Source organism: Balaenoptera musculus, chromosome 2, assembly GCF_009873245.2.
Source record: "Balaenoptera musculus isolate JJ_BM4_2016_0621 chromosome 2, mBalMus1.pri.v3, whole genome shotgun sequence".
NCBI lineage: Eukaryota > Metazoa > Chordata > Mammalia > Artiodactyla > Balaenopteridae > Balaenoptera > Balaenoptera musculus.
Genome location: NC_045786.1, coordinates 101,196,841 through 101,214,929, shown reverse-complemented (window position 1 = coordinate 101,214,929; position 18,089 = coordinate 101,196,841). Strand labels below are relative to the sequence as shown.

Here is an 18,089-nt window from a genome sequence, read left to right as displayed (position 1 = left end):
GTGAGCGGTGTGGGGAGCCAAGAGCGGATGGTTGACCATGGTCTCACATATACTCACAAAGAAAAAGTAGCAAAATTTTTAAAAAAAATCACAAACTTGAACATATAATGATGATTTTATGATAAAGCATTGATAAATGAAGCTCATACCAAGATTTTTTTTTTTTTTTTTTTGGTACAGTTAACTTCTTACCCAACCTGTGTTTCCAAGTCTATCCCAATATTGGGGCTATTGTGACAAATCAAAGCCTAGGAACCCTGGAGCTCTTACTTTTTTTCCCAGGACCTTTGGGGAAAGCCCACAGGTCACATTGAAGGCAGTGACTTACCTTTCCTCTTTTATCTTTTGGTTTTGCCAGTCTGCTAAAAATACTATAGTGGTACTGCAGAACATAATAAAAATTATGAGAAATTTTTTTTGGTAATAGGTCTTTAGTGGAGTATAATTGCTTCACAATACCGTGTTAGTTTCTGTTGCACAACAAATCGAATCAGCCATATGCATACACATGTCCCTATATCCCCTCCCTTTTCAGCCTCCCTACCATCCTCCCTATCCCATGCTGCTGCTTCCCACCAGCCAACTATTTTACATTTGGTAGTGTATATATGTCCATGCTACTCTCACTTCACTGCAGCTTTGACCTCCCACCCCATGTCATCAAGTCCATTCTCTATGTCTACCTCTGTATTCCTGCCCTGCAACTGGGTTCATCAGTACAATTTTTTTTCGATTCCATATATATGTATTAGCATACGGTATTTGTTTTTCTCTTTCTGACTTACTTCACTCTGTATGACAGACTCTGGGTCCATCCACCTCACTACAAATAACTCAATTTTGTTTCTTTTTATGGCTGAGTAATATTCCATTGTATATATGTGCCATATCTTCATTATCCATTCATCTGTCGATGGACATTTAGGTTGGTTCCATGTCCTGGCTATTGTAAATAGAGCTGCAATGAACACTGTGGTGCATGTCTATTTTTGAATTATGGTTTTCTCAGGGTATATGCCCAGTAGTGGGATTGCTGGGTCATATGGTAGTTCTATTTTTAGTTTTTTAAGGAACCTCCATACTGTTTTCCATAGTGGTTGTATCAATTTACATTCCCACCAACAGTGTAGGAGGGTTCCCTTTTCACCACACCCTTTCCAGCATTTATTGTTTTTAGCTTTTTTTTTTTTTAATTTTTATTTATTTATTTATTTTTGGGGGGCTGTGTTGGGTCTTCGTTTCTGTGCGAGGGCTTTCTCCAGTTGCGGCGAGTGGGGGCCACTCTTCATCGCGGTGCGCGGGCCTCTCACTGTCGCGGCCTCTCTTGCTGAGGAGCACAGGCTCCAGACGCGCAGGCTCAGTAGTTGTGGCTCACGGGCTCAGTTGCTCCGCGGCATGTGGGATCTTCCCAGACCAGGGCTCGAACCCGTGTCCCCTGCACTGGCAGGCAGACTCTCAACCACTGCGCCACCAGGGAAGCCCTGTTTTTAGCTTTTTTGATAATGGCCATTCTGACCAGCATGAGGTGATACCTCATTGTAGTTTTGATTTGCATTTCTCTAATAGTGATGTTGAGCATCTTTTCATGTACCTCTTGTCCATCTATATGTCTTCCTTGGTGAAATGTCTATTTAGGTCTTCCGCCCATTTTTTAACTGGATTGTTTGTTTTTTTGATATTGAGCTCCATGAGCTGTTTGTATATTTTGGAGATTAATCCTTTGTCTGTTGTTTCATTTGCAAATATTTTCTCCCATTCTGAGGGTTGTCCTTTTTTTTTTTTTTTAAATAAAGTCCTTCAATCAGTTATTTATTTATTTATTTATTTATGGCTGTGTTGGGTCTTCGTTTCTGTGCGAGGGCTTTTTCTAGTTGCAGCAAGCGGGGGCCACTCTTCATCATGGTGCGCGGGCCTTACACTATCGCGGCCTCTCTTGTTGCGGAGAACAGGCTCCAGACGCACAGGCTCGGTAATTGTGGCTCACGGGCCCAGTTGCTCTGTGGCATGTGGGATCTTCCCAGACCAGGGCTCGAGCCCGTGTCCCCTGCATTAGCAGGCAGATTCTCAACCACTGCGCCACCAGGGAAGCCCTGAGGGTTGTCTTTTTGTCTTGTTTTTGGTGTCCTTTGCTGTGCAAAAGCATTTAATTAAGTCCCATTTGTTTATTTTTGTTTTTATTTCTGTTACTCTAGGAGGTGGGTCAAAAAAGATCTTGCTGTGGTTTATGTCAAAGAGGGTTTTTCCTATGTTTTCCTCTAAAAGTTTTATAGTGTCTGGTCTTACATTTAAGTCTTTAATCCATTTGGAGTTTATTTTTTTAATTATTATTATTTTTTAATTAATTAATTTATTTATTTTTGGCTGCATTGGGTCTTCGTTGCTGTGTGCGGGCTTTCTCTAGTTGTGGTGAGCGGGGGCTACACTTCGTTGTGGTGCGTGGGCTTCTTATTGCTGTGGCTTCTCTTGTTGTGGAGCATGGGCTCTAGGCGCGCGGGCTTCAGTAGTTGCAGCACGTAGGCTCAGTAGTTGTGGTTCATGGGCTCTAGAGCACAGGCTCAGTATTTGTGGCCCACAGGCTTAGTTGCTCCACAGCATGTGGGATCTTCCTGGACCAGGGATCGAACCCGTGTCCCCTGCATTGGCAGGCGGATTCTTAACCACTGCGCCACCAGGGAAGTCCCCATTTGGAGTTTATTTTTGTGTATGGTGTTAGGTAGTGTTCTAATTTCATTCTTTTACATGTAGCTGTCCAGTTTTCCCAACACCACTTATTGGAGGGGCTGTCTTTTCTCCGTTGTATGTTCTTGCCTCCTTTGTCGTAAATTAAGTGTCCATATGTGTGTGGGTTTATCTCTGGGCATTCTATCCTGTACCATTGATCTATAGTTCTGTTTTTGTGCCAGTACCATACTGTCTTTTTTTTTTTTTTTTTTTTTTTTTTTTAAATTTATTTATTTATTTATTTATGTCTGTGTTGGGTCTTCGTTTCTGTGCGAGGACTTTCTCCAGTTGCGGCGAGCGGGGGCCACTCTTCATCGCGGTGCGCGGGCCTCTCACTATCACGGCCTCTCTTGTTGCGGAGCACAGGCTCCAGACACGCAGGCTCAGTAATTGTGGCTCACGGGCCTAGTTGCTCTGCGGCATGTGGGATCTTCCCAGACCAGGGCTCGAACCCGTGTCCCCTGCATTGGCAGGCAGATTCTCAACCACTGCGCCACCAGGGAAGCCCCCATACTGTCTTGATTACTGTAGCTTTGTAGTATAGTTTGAAGTGAGGGAGCCTGATTCCTCCAACTCTGTTATTCTTTCTCAAGATTGCTTTGGATATTTGGGGTCTTTTCTGTTTCCATACGAATTGTAAGATTTTTTGTTTTAATTCTGTGAAGAATGCCATTGGTAGTTTGATAGGTATTGCAATGAATCTGTAGATTGCTTTAGGTAGTATAGTCATTTTTACAATATTGATTCTTCCAATCCAAGAACATGGTATATTTGTCCATCTGTTTATGTCATCTTTGATTTCTTTCATCAGTGTTTTATAGTTTCCTAAGTACAAGTCTTTTGGCTCCTTCGGTGGTTTATTCCTAGGTATTTTATTCTTTTTGTTGCAATGGTAAATGGGAGTGTTTCCTTAATTTCTCTTTCTGATTTTTCGTTGTTGGTGTGTAGGAATGCCAGAGATTTCTGTGCCTTAATTTTGTATCCTGCAACCTTACCAAATTCATTGATTAGTTCTAGTAGTTTTCTGGTGGCATCTTTAGGATTTTATACGTATAGTATCGTGTCATTGGCAAACCGTGACCTTTTTACTTCTTCTTTTCCAATTTGTATTCCTTTTATTTCTTTTTCTTCTCTGATTGCTGTGGCTAGGACTTCCAAAACTATGTTGAATAAGAGTGGCGAGAGTGGACATCCTTGTCTTGTTCCTGACAACTCATTCAAACATCCACTGTGTGCCTACTTTGTGTCAGGTGTCTGTTATGTGTGTAGTTTACTGCTCACAGTTGTTCTAAGCCTTTTCTCTCCTTTGGTTCCCTCTGGTTGCCCCTCAGTACCTATACCTTCTTCTCTTTTGACAGGGGCCCTTACCTTCTACTTTCCTAACAAAGAAAAGAACCATGTGAGGTGAGCCTTTTAATCCATTCCAAAATAACTCTTTCTTTCTCCCCATCTTAGAAGAACTGAACTTCCTCTTTTTAAGTTTGAACTATCCTTGTGTTCTCAATCCTCTTTGTTTTCTCCCTCTTTGTCTTTGTGGGTGCTATAACAGCTAGAATCAAAGATTTCTCCCTTAAATATCTTCTTTTTGTCTAGCTTAAGCACCTTTAATTTCCTCTTCTCTCCTTGGCCTGTAGACATAATCTTTTTTCTCTGTGCTGGAACACACACACACACACACACACACACACACACACACACACACACCAAAAACCATTGTTTGACCTTGATGTAACTCTTAGCCTATTTTTCTAACCCTTTTATTGTTGCAGGTTTATAATGGAGCAGGAGCCTATGGGACCTTCGCCAGACAGGCCCTTCCCTCATATCCAGTGTTTAGCTTGTCTCTGAAGTACCTAGATAACAGTATTTGATGCACATTTCCTGAGTTGTTTTACAGATGTGAAACCCACCCCCCCACCAAATGGAAGATGTTAACTACTTGATGACCTTTAGCACATAGCCCCAGGCATCCTGGAGCCTAAGGACTAATAATGTTAACCCCTGTGACACTGCCCTGTTCCCTCACCGTCAGCCAATCAGAGAGTTGTGCGTGAGCTGATCACATACCCTGAAATTGCACCCTGCAACTGCCCTCCCTCACCTGGCTTTTAAAAATGCTTTGCCGAAACCCTTCTGGGAGCTTGGGGGTTTTTTTGGGCATGAGCCACCCTTCTCCTTGCATGGCCTTACAATAAACCTTTCTCTGCTCCAAGCTTTGATGTTTCTGTTTGTTTGGCCTCACTGTGCGTCAGGCACAGGAACTTGTGCTAACAGGTTTAAGAATGAAACTCCATTCTCAATGCACAGTCACTCCTAGTTCTGCTCTCTTGACTCCTGCTGCTCCTTCAGCCTCTGTCCCTGTCATTCAAACTGGTCACTGAAAGGCAGTCCTGGCTTCCTAGTCACGAGGCACAGTAGGTTTTTCTCAGCCCTCCCTGTCTTAGCTTCTCTGTGGTATTTGACACTGTTGATCCCCCTTTTTTCTAACACTCTCTTCTCTTGATTTTCATAGCACAACGTATGATTTTCTTCTCATCTTTTTGCTCTAACATTTTCAAAACAGTTTGGATGACTAAATGTACTGAGCCTAACTTCCAACATATCTGTTGCCGTTTGAAGGGGTCAGGAAGGAATAGTGGGCGTTACCAAAAGCTGATTGCTGCTCAGATAGGCTTTGTAGGATGTTGTCCAATGATGTTAAAAGCTTCCTCACTTGGAAGGTCTAGATATTTGATTGTGTCCAAGGCTGGTTAAAGTAACCAATCTTATAAGAGACTAATGCTCCCTATGTAGTGTCTTCCCTGAGCAGAGCTTGCCTTTCCAATTCTCTTTATTCCTCTAAATTTCAATCTTTCAGTTTCTAATATCTCAGATATATTAATTCCATTGTTGAGCAATGGTCAAGCTCTCTCTTCAGATTTTTACTTTTTATTTCCTAATGATATGTGTTGATTTTACTTGTCAGGTTTTCAGAGTTCTGGAGGTGTTTGCTGTCAACTCAGTGTTCTATGTAAGAAAAAAGCCCCGCTTTGTTTGACAGGCTTTTCTCTCTTCTTAAATGTAGGAGTTATTTAACATAATCTAGATTTTGAAAAGTAGAATGCCTCATGGAGATTTTATGTTTGTTACTCAAGATGTAGAAAATAGAGTTCTTTTTTGTCTGAGAAGAATTTTCTCTCCATAAATAAAAAGTGATTACTTAAAAAGTCATCATCCTATTGAGACTGGATAAGAATAAGAAAAAATAACCTGGTCTTATAAACAATTTCTTTTTGTATTGTGCTAAGTTATAGGTGAACTTCTAGTTCTTACTGTTGTTAGTTGATACTTTAACACGGAGCCTTCAGCCAAATGAAAAGGGAACCGTGCGTGGTGAGTTGATGGAAAATGGAGTCTTTTTTTTTTTTTTTTTTTTTAACGTGATGATCTATTTATTTATTTATTTATTTATGGCTGTGTTGGGTCTTCGTTTCTGTGCGTGGGCTTTCTCTAGTTACGGCAAGTGGGGACCGCTCTTCATCGCGATGCGCGGGCCTCTCACTATCGCGGCCTTTCTTGTTGCAGAGCACAGGCTCCAGACGCGCAGGCTCAGTAATTGTGGCTCACGGACATCATTGCTCCGTGGCATGTGGGATCTTCCCAGACCAGGGCTCAAACCCGTGTCCCTTGCATTGGCAGGCAGACTCTCAACCACTGCGCCACCAGGGAAGCCCGAAAATGGAGTCTTTACGGCAAAGAAAAACGAAGTCTGAAGTTATTTCTCTGTGAACTTTAACTACTGTTTCTTCCTGATTTCAAACATGGCAGGTTTTAATAGAGACAACATTCATCCCTGCTGTTGTCATTTACTTTGAGTTAACCATTTATTACTGAAACTTAAAGATAAAATCTAGGGAGATTTCTCAACTTAAGGTTCATAGCCTTTCTCTAATTTTCCCTCTTCTCTTATGTTGTACTGCCTTTCCCCTATACATTTGTTGTACTTGGGTACATTGTGAAGTCCAAATTCACATTCTATTTTTATTTCAGTATGAGGGAATTTCAGAGTATAAGGTCACTTGGCTAGTAATAAGTAAGTCAGGTCAAGAATTTATCCTAGATCTCCTATTAGCCAAATTGAGAACAGTTAGAACCTCAGAATTAATAATAACATAGTAATCCACTAACTAAAATAATCCATGAATCCATACTGATGTACACAAATGAATGAATAAATATATAAAAGGTAAAGAAGGGAAAATCTCCTTCCAGCAGAACGCCAACTAATAAATGTGATAAATGTGGAAGGAAAGATGGAATTAGAAAATCACCATTTGGCAACCACCATATTAATAATTGCTTCAGGCAAGAATCATCAAAGGAAGCTAAAATTTGTGGGGGAGTTTGCTAAGGAATATGACACTTACATAGTCTCAAGATTATCTAGTGATTACACAGGGAAAAATAGTAATTTTACGGTGGCACAATCTGGTAGACACTTAATCAAATAATCAAAATTAATATTACCAATAAGGAGACCAAGTAGCATCATGTACCTCTGATGTGATGCATTGACAAGTTGGCATTCCTGCCAAAAATGCATAATCTGAATCTAATCATGAAGAGACATCAGACTAATCCAAACTGAGGGATTGTCTACAAATAACTGGCCTGTAGTCTTCAAAAAAGTCAAGGACATGAAAAACTGATTAACTGTTCCAGATTAAAGGAGACTAAAGACACATGACAGCTAAATGTAACATATAATCCTGGAATTGGAGACTGCACTTAAAAACAAAGGAAGGGGCTTCCCTGGTGGCGCAGTGGTTGAGAATCTGCCTGCTAATGCAGGGGACACGGGTTCGATCCCTGGTCTGGGAAGATCCCGCATGCCGCGGAGCAACTGGGCCCGTGAGCCACAACAGCTGAGCCTGCGCATCTGGAGCCTGTGCTCCGCAACAAGAGAGGCCGCAATAGTGAGAGGCCCGCGCACCGCGATGAAGAGTGGCCCCTGCTCGCCGCAACTGGAGGAAGCCCTCGCACAGAAACGAAGACCCAACACAGCCAAAATAATAATAAATAAATAAATAATTATTTAAAAAAAAAAAAAAAAAAAAAAAACAAAGGAAGGACATTGTGGAACAATTGATGAAATTTTACTTGGGACTGTAGATTAGACAATGGTATTGTATCAAAGTTAAATTTCCTGATTTGATAATTGTATTGTGATTATATAAGAGAATGTCCTTGTTCATAGGAAATGCCCATTGAAATATTTAGGGGCAAATAGGTACGACGTTTGCAACTTAATTTCAAATGGTTCAGAAAAAAATGAATACACATACACAGAAAGAATAATAAAGCAAATGGGGCAAAATGTAAACACTTGGTGAATCTGGGGAAAGAGTATATTGGAGTGCCTTGTATGATTCTTGCAACTTTTCTATAAACTTGAAATTATATCAAAATAAAAAGTTACCAAATAAACCCAATTCTGAATTTTGGGGGATTAATTTTTTTAAGTAAAATCTTTAATTGAAGTATACTAAGCATACAGAAGAGCACAGACACCAAAAGTGTACAGCTCGATACATTTTTATGAAATGAACCCCCCCATGTAATCGTGATCCAGGTTAGGATCTAAATTATTACCGACATTCTGGAAGCATCCTTCCTAGTCATTACTCCATCCTTCCACTGCAAAGGCAACCTTTATATGACTTCTATTATCATGGTTTAGTTTTGCCTCTTTTTGAATGTTGTGTAAATAGAATCATACCATATGATTATTTTTTGTGTTTATTTTTTCCCAACATTTTGTCTGTGAGAGTCATTTCTTGATGCAAGTAGCTGTAATTCATTTGTTTCTTTTTTATTCTTTAATCTTGCGCTGTATTTAAATAGACCGTAATTTATTTACCTGTTCTAACGTTGTTGGACACTTGGGTTGTGTAGTCGGCAGTCTCTAAGATAGCCCCTAGTGATCCTTGTCTCCTGTTATTCATCACATTGTGTAATCCTCTCTCCCTGAGTATGAGCTGGACCCAGTGACTAGTCTCTAATGAATAGAATACGGCAAAAGTGATGGATTTTCACTTCTGCGATTAGGTTGCGAAAAGACTGTGGCTTCCGTTGTGGGTTCTCTCTCTTAGTTTGCTTACCTGGGGGAAATCAATGTCATGTCATGAGTCAACCCTCTGGAGAGGTCCAAGTGGTGAGAGATGAATGAGCTTGGAAGCAGATTCTCCAGCTCCAGGCAAACCTTGAAATGACTGCAGCCCAATGGCTGACAATTTGACAGCAACATCATGAGAGACTAAGAGCTAAGCCACACTGGATTCCTGACTCACAGAATCTGTGCGATGTTAATGTCTATGTTATCAGCTGCTAACTTTTGGCATAATTTGTTTTGCAGTAATTGATAACTGATAGAGATTTTTTTTTCTAGTTTTTGACCATTACAAATAGTGCTGGCCAAACCTTCTTATATGTGTAGTGCGCATATGAGAGCATCTCTCTTGGGGTGTATACCTGGGAGAAGAATTACTGAGTCATAGGGTACATTTATGACAGCCTTACAGTTTTCCAAAGTAGTTGTACCGGTTTATAACCCCACAACAATGTATCAGAGTTCCTATTCTTCCATACCCTTGGTAGCACTAGGCATTATCCGTCTTTTTAATTTTAGTCAGTATGGCATATCATTTAAAAATATTTTATCTTGAGATAATTTCAAACTGAGAGAAAAGTTGCAAGAACAGTACACAAAACTTCCATATTCTCTTTACCTAGATTCCCTAATTTTTAACATTTTACCATATTTCTCTTTCCCTCTAATGTATATGATGATTCTTTCTCTGAGAACAAGTTGCAAACATAATGACCCACCCCTTAAATACCACAGTGCATTTCCCCCAAATAAGAGCACTTTGATATATAATCATACTGCAACCATCCAGAATCAGAAAATCAACATTGATACAACACTATTATTCAATCCATAGACCCTGTTAAAATTTTGACAACTATTCCATTCTCTTCCTCTTTTCTGTGGTCTAGAATCCAATCCAGTATCATGTTGCATTTAGTTGTCATGTCTCTTTAATCTCCTGTAACCTAGAATAGTTCCTTAATATTCCTTAATGTTAATGTCTTTCATGACCGTTGACAGTTTTAAAGAGTATACACGTTTCATTCTGTTAGTACCGTTGATTGGGGTTTGTCTGATGCTTCCTCACATCCAGACTCAGGCCATACATTCTTGGCAGGAGTACCACCCAACCCCCCCAAAACAAACAAACAAACAAACAAACTGATGATGTGCTCTTCTTAGAGAATCACATTGGGAGATATCCAATATCAACCTGTCCCATTGCTGATGACGTTAACCAAGATCACCTGGCTAAGCTGATACTGCCAAGTTTCTCCACTGTGATGTTATCATTTTCCCATTTGTAATTTAATAGTGTTTTGTAGGGAGATAGTCCAAGACTATCCCAATATCCTGTTCCTCATCAAACTTTACTCACCAATCTTAGTATCCATTGATGACTCCTGCCTAAATCAGCCACCAATATGATGGCTGCCACATGGTGATTTTTAACGTCAATCATTCCTTCTACATTACTAGATGACATTCAATTGTCAGAAAGCACTTTCCCTTCTTTTTTTTTTTCTTTTTCTTTGGTATTTGGGATCCCAGTTCCCTGACCAGTGATTGAACCCGGGCCCCCTGCATTGCGAGCACAGAGTCTTAACCACTGGACCACCAGGGAAATCCCCTCTTCTTTCTTATTCAGTCATTCTTTCATTCATTTATTCACATCAGTATAGACTCATGGATTCCTATGTTAGTCAGTGGATTAAGATCTGGTACTATCATTATTATAACATTATTATGATGATCAGATTGTTCCAGTTTTGGCTAGTGAGAACACTCTCAAGCTGAGTCCCCTGTCCTTTGGACATATCAAAGTGTTCTTTGAGCACTTCCTTATTTTCTGCTACAACAGGATGTTCCAAGCTCATTTGATGCCCCAGTCCTGGAATCAGTCATTTCTTCAAGGAGCCCTGGTTCCTTTTATTTGTTTATTTTTATTTCAAAATTAATTTTTATTGGTGTATAGTTGACTTACAATGTTGTATTAGTTTCAGCTGTACAGCTAAGTGAACCAGTTATACATATACATATATCCACTCTTTTTTAGATTCTATTCCCATATAGGTCATTACAGAGTATTGAGTACACAGTAGGTTCTTATTAGTTATTTATTTTATATCTAGTAGCATGTATATGTCAATCCCAATCTCCTAATTTATCCCTCCCCCCCGATTCCTTTTAGTGGAGAATGGTATTTAGAAACCAAGATCTGGGTGTTTAGTATGCTTATAATAACTATGTATCACAGACATCCACTGATGATCTATCCTATCTATCTATCTATCTATCTATCATCTATTTATTTCATCAAGTATGAGTTCACACCAACATCTCTAATTCCAATCCAATACCTCCATTTTTTCTCTAGTCTTCCTCCATTCCATTTGTGTAAATTCCTCCTCAGGCCCTGATAAACCTGGCTCTCATTGTCATATATTTACTTATTTCTCAATCTTCCTGTATGTAACCAATCTCCCAACCACAAAGACTGCCTACTTGGCTGGCCTTCTTCTTGGTCCTGCCAACTTCTCAGTCTCAGCCCTGATGCCATTTCCTTGGCCAGCATCTGCCTTAGTTTGTTCTCTCCCTGTGGCTGCCTTTTTGGCAGCCACACTGCCACCTTCAAAGATTGGGCAAGGAAGGGCAGGGAAGAGGGGAGAGGAAGAGCCATCCTGCTATTTTGACTCTTAGGCCAGCGTTTTATTGATCTGGCTCCTTAGTGAGAATTCAACTCTCTTCAGGAAGAGATACCCACTGAGAGTTTGGCCCCTTAAAATATCCCAGGGTGCTGGGTTATTTAATGACTAAAAGTGACTAATATTTGCAGGATGAAGCATTATTTAATGAGAATAAGGGAAAGAGAAACAGCAGGAGCAGGTGGGGAAGGATAAACAATCACCACTCCAGTTGGGCCTTAGATAGAGCTCAACTTCAGTCTTAGTTTTATAGGGAGAATGGTTCCCATCAGTGCTCCTGCCCCAGAGCGTGAGCTTGCCATAGAAAGGCTGTGTTGGGTTGGAGAGGGGATGGAAGATAGGTTTCCAGATCTATTCTGAAGTGGAATGCACATTTTAGGATGGTTTTGGCATCCACTTGGCTTTCCCAGATGCCCTGTGGTCAGGCTAGACCTCTCAAGCAGCTTCAGACTCCCAGGCCCCTGACCCAGGCTGGAGTCAAAATGGCCTCTGGAGGGCAGAGGAGCACCGTGTGATCCTCCTTAGCTCTATCCTGATCTCACCACTTCCGTTGCCTGTTCATTTGCTAATAAACTTCTGGAATTCCTTGGCAGACTCTCTTCCACATTTCGTCTAATAAGCTAGAAAGAATAAGGGTTGCATGATCTGGAATAAAACTCAGAAAAGTTAAGTGACATTTATCTAATGTTATAAAGTTATATATATGAGACACTTTGGTTCATATATGTAAACAGGTAATAGCAACTAGCGAGTTCATGAGTCAGAGTAATGTTAAGTACAATGATTTGTTTGATATAGTCATTACTGACAGTCTCAAACAACTACTGACATAGTTGTTTGAATTTTTAACAGTGAGTGATAACTGCCCAGATGCCACATTTCTGGCTGTATAGAACAGTGCCTAAGCACGAGGATCATCTCAGACTGCCTGGGTTTGTATCCTGATGACACTACTTCCTAGATGTGTGTCTTTAGGCATGTCAGTTACCTTTTCTGTGCTGTAGTTCTCTCATCTGTAAAAGTACCACATGGGGCTCTCATGAGGTTTAAGTGAGATCATACACAATTTTTAGAGTGGTGCCTGGCACATGAGAAGCACCCAATAAACATCAGTTTGGGGGCTTCCCTGGTGACACAGTGGTTAAGAATCCGCCTGCCAATGCAGGGGACATGGGTTCGAGCCTTGGTCTGGGAAGATCCCACATGCCGCGGAGCAACTAAGCCCATGTGCCACAACCCAGGAGCCACAACTACTGAGCCCACGTGCCACAACTACTGAAGCTCGCGTGCCTAGAGCCTGTGCTCCGCAACAAGAGAAGCCATGGCAATGAGAAGCCTGCGCACCACAACGAAGAGTAGCCCTCCCTGGCTGCAACTAGAGAAAGCCAGCGCGCAGCAACGAAGACCCAACACAGCCAAAAGTAAAAAAAGCAAAAACCAAAAAACATCAGTTTGCACTTGTGTGATTGTTATTATCATCTTAAGCTGCAGATTCATCCTTACCAAAAAAATTCCATAACAAATCTAATCAACTTTCTTGTCTTGGTTCTCCTATCGACATCGTGAGCTTATTATTTACTACTAAAACTGTAGAGAGACCATCTCCATTTGCTTCTCCATTAGTTTGAAACAGATGAGATTGAGTTGACCTATTCTGCAAAAATAGCTGGTTGGGTCCAGCTGCAGTTTTCTTCAGTCCCATTTATTTTTTCATCATTACCTCACTGGGAAGTTGAAACTACTCTTCATAGATACCAGTGTTCCACTAATCTGACCCAGTGTCTGTTGACAACTTTTCGATCATTGTAGTCTATTCAGTTCTTTTTACTCTAGAGGAATTTCTCTGCTAAGCAAAACCGAACTGAGCAATTTCAAACACATACTTAACTTCCATTAAAAAAAAAAGACATCCTGTTAATGAAGAAAGACTGAGTGATGTTGGGTGGAACTCTGAATTGGGAGCCAGAAGGCCAGAATTCAAGTTTCAACACTGCAGCTATTTGCACATATCTATTGTGTATCTTCTACGTGTGAAGCAATATGCTTGCCAGGCATTGAGGGGATTCAAAGAAAGGATTCAAACAAGTGGACTTTCTTCTCAGAGTGTTACAACCTGGTTGGAATAGCAAAGCAGCTGTGATAGGAGACAATGAAAAAATGCAGAATCCAGCATCCATCCCATTGTATGCTGGAGGAAAGAACTAAACTGTAATAAGGGCCTGGAGGAAGGGTGCCCTGGGCAGTCAGTGCCTCTTCCGCCCATTGTGTGCTCTCCTTTGTATCACAAAGTCTGGAAACCTGGGAACAGGATTCCCCAGACTCCTTTGCTTTCAGCATTCTTGCTGTAGTTTATGTTCTGCCAATGAGGCGCTCTTGGCAAGTGTGGAAAGCAGAAGAGAAGCCCAAGGCATTTGCCCCATTCTCTTCTGGCAGTGTTGGTAAGTGGATGTATGAGCTTCCTGTATGTGAGTTTTCACAGTGGCCCTGGTGCTTCCCAGCTGATTCAGGGCTGTGAGGTCTGTGTGAGCAGTAGCTTCTAGCAGGCTCCTGACTGCTTGAAAGCAGCAGTGTCTCATTCAATACTCACTCTCTAATAAAACTAGGTCTTCTGTAATGCCATGCTCTTTTTTACCTCTGAGTCTTTACTCATCTGTCCCCTGTCACCTATGTTGTCCTTCCTTCCACTTCCTTTGTATTTTATTCATCCTTATGGCCCAGCAACTAGTCAGTGACTGTTGCATATCACGCAACCAAACAATATTTTTTGGATGAATAGATGAAGGAATGAAAGAAAGAAGAGAGTTTACAGGCTTAGGCAGATCTAAATGGGATGGGGGTAGTGAACACAGTGGAGAGGGTAGGATATGAAGAGACAAAGCAGAGTAACAATTGAAGGGGCTGCAAATGGGAAAAGAATAAATGGAAATGTGGCTCTTCACTGGCATAATATCACTGGGTTTTTAATAATCTACTATTTATGAAAAAAAGACAAGCCCCATGGTTTGCTAACTATGTGAACATTTGTTAAAGTATAAAGATAAGATGGGTGGGCTTCCCTGGTGGCGCAGTGGTTGAGAATCTGCCTGCCAATGCAGGGGACACAGGTTTGAGCCCTGGTCTGGGAAGATCCCACATGCCGCGGAGCAACTGGGCCCGTGAGCCACAATTACTGAGCCTGCGCGTCTGGAGCCTGTGCTCCGCAACAAGAGAGGCCGCGATAGTGAGAGGCCGCGATAGTGAGAGGCCCGTGCACCGCGATGAAGAGTGGCCCCCGCTTGCCACAACTAGAGGAAGCCCTCGCACAGAAAAGAAGATCCAACACAGCCATAACTAACTAACTAACTAACTAAATTAATTAATTAAATAAAATTTAAAAAGTAATGTTTTTAAAAAAAAAAAAAGATAAGATGGGTGAAGAAACGGGTCTGCTACAGTTTGAGGGTAGGAAGAAGGAATTGTCTGGTGGTCAACTGGTGTGGAGATGACCTATAGAAGAATGTAACAAAGGAGATCTCAAATAGGAAGACAGATTCTATACAGGAATGATGGGGAAGGACACTCAGGTTTAGGTAGAGTAGATCATAGTGATACCAAGCAGGGCCCTGTGGGGATCCTGGGCACAAAGCCTTTCTGTATCCCCCCATTTCTTTGATTACCTTCATTCAGCCTCCATGACCTTCCCTGAGTTCCAACGGGCAGATTCAAGCAGTTGTTAATTAGGGAAAGGGGGGGATGCAAGACAAGTGAGAAACAAACAGTCAAGAGAAAGAATAGTGCAGCCTTGGGGCAGGGTCCTGGTTACCCATCAAGGGATACACACCACAATATCTTTCAGCTATTTTGCAGATACTGAAACCCCCTCCAGATGAGAGAAGTTAAGGATTAAAGATGGTATGCTGCCCACAAGCATGTAGACCCCAGACCAGTTGGAACCTGAAGGCTGATGATGCTGACTCCTACTTACCTCATCACTAACCCATCAGAAGAACGTCTATGAGCTGATCATGTCCTCTTTGAACCATTACTATAAAACTTCTCCAAGTTGGGACACACAGCTTTGAGGGCATTAGCCTGCTCTGGCCCCCTTTGCCTGGCAAAGCAATAATGCTATTCTTTTCTTTCTTTTTTTTTTTTTAAATAGAATTTGTCTGTTTAAATTTTATTTTTTAATTAATTAATTTTTTTGGGCTGTGTTTGGTCCTGTGGCTGCTCAGGCTTTCTCTAGCTGTGGTGAGTGGGGGCTAGTCTTTGTTGCGGTGAGCGGGCTCTAGGCACGCAGGCTTCAGTAGTTGTGGCGCACAGGCTCAGTAGCTGTGGTTTGCAGGCTCTAGAGCATAGGCTCAGTAGTTGTGGCGCGCGGGCTTAGTTGCTCCATGGCGTGTGGGATCCTCCCAGATCAGGGATCGAACCTGTGTGCCCTGCATTGGCAGGTGGACTCTTAACCACTGTGTCACCAGGGAAGTCCCAAAGCTATTCTTTTCTGCTTCACCCAGAACTCTTGCCTCCGAGATTCAATTTGGCACTGGTGTACAGAGAAGCTGAGCTTTCGGCATCAGTAATATTAGTATAGTGCTTTACACTACTGAAAGTGTTTTTCAGGTGCATTATCCTATTTTATCCTCATTGCAACCTGTGAGCAAAGTATATACTATTAATACAAATAAGTTTGCTTGGAAAAGCAATGTGCTTATTGTGGAAAATTTAAATATATAGATCCCAAAGGAAAAAAATAGAAATCACTCTTAAAGCCACCATTGTTAACATCTTGATGCTGGCCTCTCAGAGCTTTTCGATGCCTATTTATCTCTAAATTTTAAAATGGGATGTTATATACTTTAACTTTAAAAAAAAATAAATTTATTTATTTATTTTATTTTTGGCTGTGTTGGGTCTTCTTTGCTGTGCACTTGCTTTTCTCTAGTTGTGGTGAGTGAGGGCTACTCTTTGTTGCGGTGCGTAGGCTTCTCATTGCCGTGGCTTCTCTTGTTGCAGAGCACGGGCTCTATGCGTGTGGGCTTCAGTAGTTGTGGCATGCGGGCTCAGTAGTTGTGGCACAGGGGCTTAGTTGCTCCGCGGTATGTTGGATCTTCCCGGACCAGGGCTTGAACCTGTGTCCCCTGCATTGGCAGCCGGATTCTTAACCACTGTGCCACCAGGGAAATCCCCCTTTAAATTGTTTTTACGCTTGCTTTTTTTTTTACTTAGGGCATTGTGAACATATTTTCACGTCATTAAATATTCCCCTGTGCATAATTGTTAATGGCTGCATAATATCCCATTGTCTGGTTAAGTAAATTATAGTATAAACTAGTCAGTCATTTACTGCTAGCATTTAGTTGACTCCAGTTTTTTACTTTTGTCAACAATATTGAGATGAATGTCCTTGCAGTTAAGTCTCTGCACATATCTTTAATTATGTTCTTAGGATAACTGCCCAGAAGTGTGTTGAATGAAAAAAATGCACAATCTGAAAGTTGAGAATTATGTTTTATTGACTTACTGAGGACTTAAGCCCAGGAGGCAGACTCTCAGATAGCTCTGAGGAACTATTCCAAAGAGTAAGGAGAAGTCAGGATATGTAAGAATTTTTGCAAAAACAAAACAAAACAGAAACAAAAAACAACCCAGGTAATTGGAACATCAAAAGATTACTGTCAAAGAAAACCAGACCTCAAGTTATGAATTTAGGGCTTTTCTGTGTATGGGAAGATTCAAGAGCCTAGGCTCATTGAAATTATTCCTTTGATACACACCTTATCTAGGGCCAGTATCCTGTTTATCTCCATCCTGAGTTCCCTTAGGGTGCACCATCAGGGCTGGCCGCAGTAGCTGATGGCTGCAACGTCCTTTGTTTACTGAAATGGCAGGCAACATTCTTTGTCCACAGGGCCTCCTCTTGGTCATAGATTTGACCAATGTTTGGGAGGCATTTCATGACTAATTTTGTCCCGTGACACTAGGAAGTTTCATTCCTAGATCAGGGGAAGATTCTGTTGATAGGCCACTTGATGTGCTAATTTTTTGATTAGGCCCTGTTGATGATCTAAAATTCTCTGGTAATATATTATGATCCAAGGAATGTTTTCCCTTGCTGCCTCTTCCCATATCTAGAGTTGCACTATTATAACTGTTCTATGTAGAGTTATATATGACCAACTGCCTCAAGACGTTTAGCCATCATTAATTTTGTTGAAGGCCTGGTTATACATTAGTTAATGCAAGAGACAATAATCTTATAAAACAGACAGGGTATAAGTAATACAGCTAGTAACATTAATAGTCATAGTGCACAGAGAGGCACAAGGTATAATTTGAAAACAAGAGAGAACAAATTAAAACATGATTAGTATAACTAGTTGTAATCTGATAACAAGAAGTCATCAAGTACACAAGGGTGTCAGCTAGAGAGGCCAAATTCTGGAAAGATCAGGTAGAGAGAAAAAGACACGTGTTTCATCTTTGTTTACAAAGGTAAACTTTATCAACTTGTTGTATGTCATACTGTAAGAGGAAAGGTTTTCTGGAAAACAAAG

The 18,089-nt window shown here is 41.1% G+C and overlaps 1 non-coding gene across 1 annotated transcript; it reads right to left on the bottom strand.

The window, feature by feature from the left end:
- Positions 1-10,402: 10,402 nt before the first annotated feature.
- TRNAA-CGC lies at positions 10,403-10,475 on the bottom strand. Its single transcript has one exon. It is a non-coding gene; the product is annotated as a tRNA-Ala (tRNA).
- Positions 10,476-18,089: the final 7,614 nt, after the last annotated feature.